Raw genomic sequence first — 13,319 nt, forward strand, 5'->3', positions numbered from 1 at the left:
TACATCTTTACAGCTCCTATGATGTAGACAAAACTACATCTTTACAGCTCCTGTGATGTAAACAAAGCTACATCTTTACAGCTCTTGTGATGTTGACAAAAATACATCTTTACAGCTCCTATGACGTAGACAAAAGTACATCTTTACAGCTCCTGTGATGTAAACAAAGCTACATCTTTACAGCTCTTGTGATGTTGACAAAACTACATCTTTACAGCTCCTGTGATTTAGACAAAACTACATCTTTACAGCTCCTATGATGTAGACAAAACTACATCTTTACAGCTCCTATGACGTAGACAAAAGTACATCTTTACAGCTCCTATGATGTAGACAAAACTACATCTTTACAGCTCTTGTGATGTAGACAAAACTACATCTTTACAGCTCCTATGATGTAGACAAAACTACATCTTTACAGCTCCTGTGATGTAGACAAAACTACATCTTTACAGCTCCTATGATGTAGACAAAACTACATCTTTACAGCTCCTATGATGTAGACCAGGGGTCTCCAAACTTTTCAGTCCGAGGGCCGCATTACCTATAAAATTTCAATAAGGGGCCAGTTTCTTCCAGGCATATCTTTGATTTTTCTGGGCAAAGTTCCTCAGCCATCACCAACAAACGTTTTTTCCGTGGACAAAAAGATCTCCGCGGGCCGGATGAGAGGACCTCGCGGGCCGCATCCGGCCCGCGGGCCGTAGTTTGGAGACCCCTGATGTAGACAAAACTAACAACTCCTATGATGTAGACTAAACTACATCTTTACAGCTCCTGTGATGTAAACAAAGCTACATCTTTACAGCTCCTGTGATGTTGACAAAACTACATCTTTACAGCTCCTGTGATGTAGTCAAAACTACATCTAACAGCTCTTGTGATGTAGACAAAACTACATCTTTACAGCTCCTGTGATGTAGACAAAACTACATCTTTACAGCTCTTGTGATGTAGACAAAACTACATCTTTACAGCTCCTGTGATGTAGACAAAACTACATCTTTACAGCTCCTGTGATGTGATGTAGACAAATACATCTTTACAGCTCCTGTGATGTGATGTAGACAAAACTACATCTTTACAGCTCTTGTGATGTAGACAAAACTACATCTAACAGCTCTTGTGATGTAGACAAAACTACATCTTTACAGCTCTTGTGATGTAGACAAAACTACATCTTTACAGCTCTTGTGATGTAGACAAAACTACATCTTTACAGCTCCTGTGATGTAGACAAAACTACATCTTTACAGCTCCTATGATGTAGACAAAACTATATCTTTACAGCTCCTGTGATGTGATGTAGACAAAACTACATCTTTAAAGCTCCTGTGATGTAGACAAAACTACATCTTTACAGCTCCTGTGATGTGATGTAGACAAAACTACATCTTTACAGCTCCTGTGATGTGATGTAGACAAAACTACATCTTTACAGCTCTTGTGATGTAGACAAAACTACATCTAACAGCTCTTGTGATGTAGACAAAACTACATCTTTACAGCTCTTGTGATGTAGACAAAACTACATCTTTACAGCTCTTGTGATGTAGACAAAACTACATCTTTACAGCTCCTGTGATGTAGACAAAACTACATCTTTACAGCTCCTATGATGTAGACAAAACTATATCTTTACAGCTCCTGTGATGTGATGTAGACAAAACTACATATTTACAGCTCCTGTGATGTAGACAAAACTACATTTTTACAGCTCCTATGATGTAGACAAAACTACATCTTTACAGCTCCTATGATGTAGACAAAACTACATTTTTACAGCTCCTATGATGTAGACAAAACTACATCTTTACAGCTCCTGTGATGTAGACAAAACTACATCTTTACAGCTCCTATGATGTAGACAAAACTACATTTTTACAGCTCCTATGATGTAGACAAAACTACATCTTTACAGCTCCTGTGATGTAGACAAAACTACATCTTTACAGCTCCTGTGATGTAGACAAAACTACATCTTTACAGCTCTTGTGATGTAGACAAAACTACATCTTTACAGCTCCTGTCATGTAGACAAAACTACATCTTTACAGCTCTTGTGATGTAGACACAACTACATCTTTACAGCTCCTGTGATGTAGACAAAACTATATCTTTACAGCTCCTGTCATGTAGACAAAACTATATCTTTACAGCTCCTGTGATGTGATGTAGACAAAACTACATCTTTACAGCTCCTGTGATGTAGACAAAACTACATCTTTACAGCTCTTGTGATGTAGACAAAACTACATCTTTACAGCTCCTGTGATGTAGACAAAACTATATCTTTACAACTCTTGTGATGTAGACAAAACTACATCTTTACAGCTCTTGTGATGTAGACAAAACTACATCTAACAGCTCTTGTGATGTAGACAAAACTACATCTTTACAGCTCCTGTGATGTAGACAAAACTACATTTTTACAGCTCCTATGATGTAGACAAAACTACATCTTTACAGCTCCTGTGATGTAGACAAAACTACATCTTTACAGCTCCTGTGATGTAGACAAAACTACATCTTTACAGCTCTTGTGATGTAGACAAAACTACATCTTTACAGCTCCTGTCATGTAGACAAAACTACATCTTTACAGCTCTTGTGATGTAGACAAAACTACATCTTTAGAGCTCCTGTGATGTAGACAAAACTATATCTTTACAGCTCCTGTCATGTAGACAAAACTATATCTTTACAGCTCCTGTGATGTGATGTAGACAAAACTACATCTTTACAGCTCCTGTGATGTAGACAAAACTACATCTTTACAGCTCTTGTGATGTAGACAAAACTACATCTTTACAGCTCCTGTGATGTAGACAAAACTATATCTTTACAGCTCTTGTGATGTAGACAAAACTACATCTTTACAGCTCCTGTGATGTAGACAAAACTACATCTTTACAGCTCTTGTGATGTAGACAAAACTACATCTAACAGCTCTTGTGATGTAGACAAAACTACATCTTTACAGCTCCTGTGATGTAGACAAAACTACATCTTTACAGCTCCTGTGATGTAGACAAAACTACATCTTTACAGCTCCTATGATGTAGACAAAACTACATCTTTACAGCTCTTGTGATGTAGACAAAACTACATCTAACAGCTCTTGTGATGTAGACAAAACTACATCTTTACAGCTCCTGTGATGTAGTCAAAACTACATCTTTACAGCTCTTGTGATGTAGACAAAACTACATCTTTACAGCTCCTGTGATGTGATGTAGACAAAACTACATATTTACAGCTCCTGTGATGTAGACAAAACTACATCTTTACAGCTCTTGTGATGTAGACAAAACTACATCTTTACAGCTCTTGTGATGTAGACAAAACTACATCTTTACAGCTCTTGTGATGTAGACAAAACTACATCTTTACAGCTCCTGTGATGTAGACAAAACTACATCTTTACAGCTCTTGTGATGTAGACAAAACTACATCTTTACAGCTCCTATGATGTAGACAAAACTACATCTTTACAGCTCCTGTGATGTAGACAAAACTACATTTTTACAGCTCCTATGATGTAGACAAAACTACATCTTTACAGCTCCTATGATGTAGACCAGGGGTCTCCAAACTACGGCCCGCGGGCCGGATGCGGCCCGTGAGGTCCTCTCATCCGGCCCGCGGAGATCTTTTTGTCCACGTAAAATTTGAAGATGCAGAATTTCATGAGGTTACATGGGCTCAACCATAGACAATTCAGTGACCCGTTGAGAGATACAGACAAGGAATCGTAAGATTTACCATAATACAGAGTAGTAAGATGGCTAAGTTGTGATTTAACTCTTAGCAGAGTATTTAAGTTAAGAAAGGTAACTTCCTGGAAAGTAAAGGCAAGCCACAGCCATTAATGTCTGATGAAGAGTGGGTATAGAAATCGGCCTCTGCTGCTGACATAACTAGTCATGAAATTTTCTGAACCTAAAACTAGAAGAGAGGGAAATCTAATTTCTGATCTATAAGCCCACCTAAATGCCTCCGCCACCCCGAAGAGGTGCCTTCAAATAACTCTGGCCCCCGAACCGATATTTGATAGTCAATGCGGCCCTCGTGCTGAAAAGTTTGGAGACCCCTGATGTAGACAAAACTACATTTTTACAGCTCCTATGATGTAGACAAAACTACATCTTTACAGCTCTTGTGATGTAGACAAAACTACATCTTTACAGCTCCTATGATGTAGACAAAACTACATTTTTACAGCTCCTATGATGTAGACAAAACTACATCTTTACAGCTCCTGTGATGTAGACAAAACTACATCTTTACAGCTCTTGTGATGTAGACAAAACTACATTTTTACAGCTCCTATGATGTAGACAAAACTACATCTTTACAGCTCTTGTGATGTAGACAAAACTACATCTTTACAGCTCCTGTCATGTAGACAAAACTACATCTTTACAGCTCTTGTGATGTAGACAAAACTACATCTTTACAGCTCCTGTGATGTAGACAAAACTATATCTTTACAGCTCCTGTCATGTAGACAAAACTATATCTTTACAGCTCCTGTGATGTGATGTAGACAAAACTACATCTTTACAGCTCCTGTGATGTAGACAAAACTACATCTTTACAGCTCTTGTGATGTAGACAAAACTACATCTAACAGCTCTTGTGATGTAGACAAAACTACATCTTTACAGCTCCTATGATGTAGACAAAACTACATCTTTACAGCTCCTATGATGTAGACAAAACTATATCTTTACAGCTCCTGTGATGTGATGTAGACAAAACTACATATTTACAGCTCCTGTGATGTAGACAAAACTACATCTTTACAGCTCTTGTGATGTAGACAAAAATAAATCTTTACAGCTCTTGTGATGTAGACAAAACTATATCTTTACAGCTCTTGTGATGTAGACAAAACTACGTCATTACACTGGCATCGAATCTGGAATCGATTATGGAATCAACTCTTTCATCTATATTTCAGCATCAATTTTGACATCGAGTACGGCGGCATCGATTATGAAACTAACCCTATCATCAAATCTAGCATCAGCTATGGCCTAGAATCCGTTTATAAAAGTCACTCGTCTGGTCAGTGTTTTAGCAAGCCCATATATAGACGTACCCATAAAAGTCACTTGTCTGGTCAATGTGTTAGCATGTCCAGATATACACGGATCTTGAGAGCTGCTCTGTCTGCTAGACATCCGGGTGCACTCAACTCATTTATCAACTGATGCTTCTCCATTAATAAACCTGCACACAAATAAAGACTAACACTATTTTGGTTCGTTCACGACAGTCGCCGACAGCTAATTAAGAAATTAGGCGTGTCATTTAAATTTTAATCAGCCTTAGTCATTTTTTAGCATTTTCATAGTTGTTTTTTTTTTTTACTGAAATACAAAAATTATAATTTAGTATTTTCGGAAGAAAATTTCCGTTTCTTTTTGTCTGCACCGACATTTTAATTACTATTTTTTTTTATTTCACAGCAGTCTATAATGAAAAAGGACTACGTCGGAATACTGGAGCTGAGCTATAATGAACAATAATCAGCCTAAGTCAGGGGTCGGCAACCTTTTGAAGCGGAAGAGCCAAAAGTTACAATTTTCAAAATTTCCCTGGTTTTAAAGAGCCACTAACATTTTTTTTTATTTCAAATATTTTATTTTTTGATTAAGATTATTAGTATTTGTGCAAGGAGCTGGAGAGCCGCATCTTGATATCAAAAGAGCCGCATGCGGCTCGCGAGCCGCAGGTTGCCGACCCCTGGCCTAAGTCATTTTTTAACATTTTCATATTTTTTTTTATTTTACTGCCATACAAAAAATGACAAGTTAGTATTTTTGGAAGAAAATTCCCCAGTTTTTTAGCGCAATTTCCATACGGACAATTGCGTTATTTCTGGATGGATGGATGTGTGTCCGCAGTGTGTCCGCAGCTTTAAGTCGTATCTCCTCCTCAACGAAGCAATATCGAGGACTAGTTCCAAAAGCAAATATGTTAAGCAAGTTCCGAGGATGATTGTGGGCCAAAAAAATTCCCGGAATTCCTTCCTGGATTTCCCGGAAAAGCCAAAAAACCTCGAAACTCTGGATGGATGGATGTGTCCGCAGCTTTAAGTCGTATCTCCTCCTCAACGAAGCAATATCGAGGACTAGTTCCAAAAGCAAATATGTTAAGCAAGTTCCGAGGATGATTGTGGGCCAAAAAAATTCCCGGAATTCTTTCCTGGATTTCCCGGGAAAGCCAACAAAACCTCGAAAAAATGCAGTTTTTGGCCCATATCTTGGCAACCAGACCACTTAGCGACTTAAAACATTTACCAATCGATTCCTGCCATAATTTAGAACAATATTGCCGAAGAAAGTTTTCAAAAATATCCTTTCGTTCGGTCACAAAAAATTAATTAAGAAAATTGCGCTTAAATTGTCACTAGACTTTTTATTAACTTGTTTTTGTCTACAACGACTTTTTAATTATTTATTTTAAATTTCACAGAAGTCTATAAAGAACTTAATCTATTTGTTCAAGGACTAATTTCGTTTAGGAAAACAGGACCAGAGCTATAATGAACAAAGACTAGATGAAATTCTTTTTTAGGTGGCAAAGTGGGTAAGAGTCCGGTTAACGGGGAGGGTGTGGTTGAGCGCTCAATTGCTAACACGAAGGTCCGGAGTTCGGATCTTTGTACGGATTCGAGATTACAAGATGTCTATGACTCCACTCAGCTCTGATAGGTACCTGACTCATATTAGGGAATACAGGGAAAGTAAAGGCGGCTTGTCATGGTGTTGACTACACCTTCCCTGCTGAGGTCAAGAAACATGTGAACTCTACTTCGTGTCCCTTATGGACTGGTATGTCCTCAAGGGAACTTCACATTGCAGAGTTAGTGTTACTACCAGCTTTGGAATTAACTTCAATATGAATATACAGTTAAAATGAAATGTTTCTTTATAGAACTAATGAAAAAAAAAATAATTTCATAGGGTGTATGTCGTAAACGAACAATAACACAAGCATATTTAGAAGAATTTTTAAAATATATTTTTTAAAATTTACAATTTACGCCTTACGTTATAGTCTCAAATATTTAACAAAAGATCGAATCCTCCTCAAAATAACCAGACAAAAATCGAAAACTATTGCTGCTTCCCCCTAAACTAAAAAAAAAAATGTCTATCACACTGCTTTGTACAATACCGCACCCCAACATCATCACGAATGTTAAAACCCCAATCCTCAGCATCATGAGCGACATCCTTATTGGACAACGTTCTGATCAATCTCAGCCTTGAAATAACAGCATAAAAAATAATTTAATTTATCCCCTAACCATGTATCTCAGTTATAATTACCAGCGCTAAAAATACCCTAATTAATTGTCAACGCCTGCTAGTTTTGATCGTCACATGTAATTAGCAACGTCACGAAATCACATTCGCAAAAAAAAAAAAAAAAAAAAAAGAAAAAAAAACCCAAAAAAACCCCAAAATAATCCAAAAAAAAAAACCCAAAGGTATTTTTAGACTCGTCTGCTACGTGCGAGGGCTGGGGTCCTTAAAGTCCTCCCCCTCCTACGGCGCTGAGTCCTAAATGTCCTAATGATCTGTAAACTCTAACAAAAGATTCCTGACGTCTTTAACGCCCCTCCTCCCCCCTAAGTCCACCCCCACCCCTCTAACGCGACCCGCACAATTTAGCATCGGCTGATATTGAACCAAAGCTCTAACGATTCTAAGGGAGGGAACTCCCTTTGGCGTAAAGGTTACAATAATTGCGAGTTAACCCCGGGACAGAACGAGTTAATTTTCTCAAGCTTGCCCCTAACCACGTGACCCCCAACAAAGACCACGGATGTATTCTGGACGGGGAGCAGGGGTGATGAGGCATGGTGGGGGGGGGGGATTCTCTCCCATGATTTTCTTATTAATGAGGGGTGGAAAATAATTTCATTTTCGCTTCGTATTTCTACTAGTTTCTTTTTTTTTCTATTTGATCCCCATGCGTTAATTGATTCTGATAATTAAGAGTAAACTATGAACACTAGGAATAAGTCCATTTCTTCGTATAGATACCAACTTTCCACTTATTGAAACCGATGTTGTTTTTTGAACTTTTATTGTTACGCTGCTGTTTATAGTTTTTTTTTTTTTTTTTTGTGTTCATTTCATTACTTAATACAGTAAAAAATATTAGAACCTAACACCGTTTAGACTTTACTCTAACACAATTTAGACTTGACCCAAGCAAACGTTAGATTTGACCTTAACACCATTTAGCGTTGATCCGAACACCATTTAGCCTTGATCCGAACACCATTTAGCCTTGATCCGAACACCATTTAGCCTTGATCCGGACACCCATTAGATTTTTTCCCAAGCACCTGTACTTTGTAACACATCTACAAATTGCATTGTCAGGGGTTGCCGCTAAGTGCTCATATTTACACTGACATACTCGGCATTGTGTCAGTGCTTACTATAATAAAATATGACATTTCTACGATACAGTTTGACATTCACGGGATACAACATGACATTTCTATACGACATTCCTATAAAACAACTTGACATTGCTAAATATGGTAGGCTACAACTTAATATTGTTAACTAGGCTACAACGTGACATTGTTAACTAGGCTACAACGTGACATTGTTAACTAGGCTACAACGTGACATTGTTAACTAGGCTACAACGTGACATTGTTAGCTAGGCTACAACGTGACATTGTTAACTAGACTACAACGTGACATTGTTAGCTAGGCTACAACGTGACATTGTAAACTAGGCTACAACGTGATATTGTTAACTAGGCTACAACGTGACATTGTTAACTAGGCTACAACGTGACATTGTTAACTAGGCTACAACGTGACATTGTTAACTAGGCTACAACGTGACATTATTAACTAGGCTACAACGTGACATTATTAACTAGGCTACAACGTGACATTGTTAACTAGGCTACAACGTGACATTGTTAACTGCTGAGCTACAACGTGACATTGTTAACTGAGCTACAACGTGACATTGTTAACTAGGCTACAACGTGACATTGTTAACTAGGCTACAACGTGACATTGTTAACTAGGCTACAACGTGACATTGTTAACTAGGCTACAAGTGACATTGTTAACTAGGCTACAACGTGACATTGTTAACTAGGCTACAACGTGACATTGCTAACTAGGCTACAACGTGATATTGTTAACTAGGCTACAACGTGACATTGTTAACTAGGCTACAACGTGACATTACTAAATGTGGTAGGCTACAACGTAACATTGTTAACTAGGCTACAACATGACATTGTAAACTAGGCTACAACGTGACATTGTTAACTAGGCTACAACGTGACATTGTTAACTAGGCTACAACGTGACATTGTTAACTAGGCTACAACGTGACATTGTTAACTAGGCTACAACGTGACATTATTAACTAGGCTACAACGTGACATTATTAACTAGGCTACAACGTGACATTGTTAACTAGGCTACAACGTGACATTGTTAACTGCTGAGCTACAACGTGACATTGTTAACTGAGCTACAACGTGACATTGTTAACTAGGCTACAACGTGACATTGTTAACTAGGCTACAACGTGACATTGTTAACTAGGCTACAACGTGACATTGTTAACTAGGCTACAAGTGACATTGTTAACTAGGCTACAACGTGACATTGTTAACTAGGCTACAACGTGACATTGCTAACTAGGCTACAACGTGATATTGTTAACTAGGCTACAACGTGACATTGTTAACTAGGCTACAACGTGACATTACTAAATGTGGTAGGCTACAACGTAACATTGTTAACTAGGCTACAACATGACATTGTAAACTAGGCTACAACGTGACATTGTTAACTAGGCTACAACGTGACATTGTTAGCTAGGCTACAACGTGACATTGTTAACTAGGCTACAACGTGACATTGTTAACTCGGCTACAACGTGACATTACTAAATGTGGTAGGCTACAACGTAACATTGTTAACTAGGCTACAACATGACATTGTAAACTAGGCTACAACGTGACATTGTTAACTAGGCTACAACGTGACATTGTTAGCTAGGCTACAACGTGACATTGTTAACTAGACTACAACGTGACATTGTTAGCTAGGCTACAACGTGACATTGTAAACTAGGCTACAACGTGATATTGTTAACTAGGCTACAACGTGACATTGTTAACTAGGCTACAACGTGACATTGTTAACTAGGCTACAACGTGACATTGTTAACTAGGCTACAACGTGACATTATTAACTAGGCTACAACGTGACATTATTAACTAGGCTACAACGTGACATTGTTAACTGCTGAGCTACAACGTGACATTGTTAACTGAGCTACAACGTGACATTGTTAACTAGGCTACAACGTGACATTGTTAACTAGGCTACAACGTGACATTGTTAACTAGGCTACAACGTGACATTGTTAACTAGGCTACAAGTGACATTGTTAACTAGGCTACAACGTGACATTGTTAACTAGGCTACAACGTGACATTGCTAACTAGGCTACAACGTGATATTGTTAACTAGGCTACAACGTGACATTGTTAACTAGGCTACAACGTGACATTACTAAATGTGGTAGGCTACAACGTAACATTGTTAACTAGGCTACAACATGACATTGTAAACTAGGCTACAACGTGACATTGTTAACTAGGCTACAACGTGACATTGTTAGCTAGGCTACAACGTGACATTGTTAACTAGACTACAACGTGACATTGTTAACTAGGCTACAACGTGACATTGTTAACTAGGCTACAACGTGACATTACTAAATGTGGTAGGCTACAACGTGACATTGTTAACTAGGCTACAACGTGACATTGTAAACTAGGCTACAACGTGACATTGTTAACTAGGCTACAACGTGACATTGTTAGCTAGGCTACAACGTGACATTGTTAACTAGACTACAACGTGACATTGTTAGCTAGGCTACAACGTGACATTGTAAACTAGGCTACAACGTGATATTGTTAACTAGGCTACAACGTGACATTGTTAACTAGGCTACAACGTGACATTGTTAACTAGGCTACAACGTGACATTGTTAACTAGGCTGCAACGTGACATTATTAACTAGGCTACAACGTGACATTATTAACTAGGCTACAACGTGACATTGTTAACTAGGCTACAACGTGACATTGTTAACTGCTGAGCTACAACGTGACATTGTTAACTGAGCTACAACGTGACATTGTTAACTAGGCTACAACGTGACATTGTTAACTAGGCTACAACGTGACATTGTTAACTAGGCTACAAGTGACATTGTTAACTAGGCTACAACGTGACATTGTTAACTAGGCTACAACGTGACATTGTTAACTAGGCTACAACGTGACATTGTTAACTAGACTACAACGTGACATTGTTAACAAGGCTACAACGTGACATTGTTAACTAGGTTACCACGTGACATTGTTAACTAGGCTACAACGTGACATTGCTAAGTACGACACAACCTAACACTGACTACACAGGCACCTAGCTGATAGCTAACCAAACGTCATAAGTTCGATACCCCAGCAACAGTCTCTAAGTGTCCGCCCACCTTTAAGATCTCTTTGATCCAAGTCATGGACTAGCTCAGGTTTAGTGTTGGTACTCTGTGCGTGCGGAGCTCGAATACACACGTCAACTCTACTTCAACTGCCCCGTGAAACAACATGTCTGTAAAGGAGCATAGTACCTACTATGTGTACACTTTCAACTAGTCTACAAATTATATTTTAACGCACTTTAACAGGGAAATTTTACGCGAGTTGATATCATATTTTATCAAACAGCAAATTGGTTGCGCGTTAATCAGATAAAATAATCTATCGCAAGGTCAATATACGACATCGAGTGGCAAACGTACTAGGCCTGTCGGCAAAGCTAGCACACTAGGCCATTGTACTACACTACACTAAGCGGCAAGTATACTATACCATGCGGCAAGTATACTACATCAAGCGTCAATTGTATTATACCAAGAGGTAAGTATAGTCCACCTATTGCCAAGTAGACTTTACCAAGCGGCAAGTGTACTACACCTATTGCCCAATATACTTTACCAAACGGCAAGTAAAGTTACACCAAGCGGCAAGTAAAGTTACACCAATCACCAAGTATACTTTACCAAGCGGCAAGTTTACTGGTATGGGCCTAGTGTAGTAAACCTACAACAACGTACGAAAAACGTAGCCTACTACAAAACCCAGAAAATGTATTTCAACGCAAAGCATTTGAACTAAAATACAAAGCACATTTACTACAACACAAACAATATAGTACAACCCATTTTAACTGCACAACAACACAAAGTTCGTAAAACAACAAAGTTAAAGTACCACGGCCCTAACCTTCATGAGCAGACAACTCCACATTTTGTTTCCCTCCCCTCCTGAATCGCTCACTGTTACTCCCCCTGGAACCCAAGGGCCACAACCCGATCCAATTATATGATCATAAATTTGTGTACACGTGTGAAAATAAAAGCAAAAGTTTCCGAATGGCCGCAGCCGGACAATGGGGCGGATCAGTGGGTAACGGGACGGAATCAGAACCCCGGCACTCGAAATACGAGTCACTGTGTCTTTGATTGCCGGCTTCAAAGAGCGTGACGAAATTAATAAAAACACCCGTGGACCGCGAGGTCGTAATTAAGGCTAATATAGCAGAAGTCAGTGTGATGGTGATGTGGGTGGGGGGGGGGGGGGAGTGGGTGGTCGTTTCATTCTTGGATTTTAAAAATATGAAACTGTCCTCAATGTTGGTCAGGGAAAATAAAAGTACAATTTTTTTTTTATCGAAGTGTGAATATTTTATTGTTACCTCTTGAGAAGGTGGTGCAAAGCGGTGTATTCACGTAGTAGAATCCTTAGATCTCACAGAAAGTTGTAGAAAATGGCAGACGTCAGGTAACCTTACAATACCTGGAGTACAGAGCTTGAGACACATAAGTGAGCATTCATCTTGCACGCATGCGCCTAGACGCTGAAGGTCACCAAGATTATTTTCGCGTTAAATTGTAAATTTAATCTATCTTCACGTAATTTTATTGCTGAATTATTCCATATTTTACCTTATCAAAGTTTTATTTATAGACATTATCACAGGTAACATTCTACCCCCCCCCCACGACCATTACCTTTCCTTATTTGTTTATTTTGCTATACTCCATCATCTTCAGTGATTCTTTAGGGGGGTGTTAAAACTCGAAACCAGGGTTAGAGCTTTTCTTTCATCCGCCAGGTGTATCAAGCTATTAAAAACACCTTTGACATCGTATAATTGATTCCGCC

Source organism: Physella acuta, unplaced genomic scaffold (genome assembly GCF_028476545.2).
Source record: "Physella acuta isolate Inbredline_101_S28 unplaced genomic scaffold, ASM2847654v3 ptg000914l, whole genome shotgun sequence".
NCBI classification, from domain to species: domain Eukaryota; kingdom Metazoa; phylum Mollusca; class Gastropoda; family Physidae; genus Physella; species Physella acuta.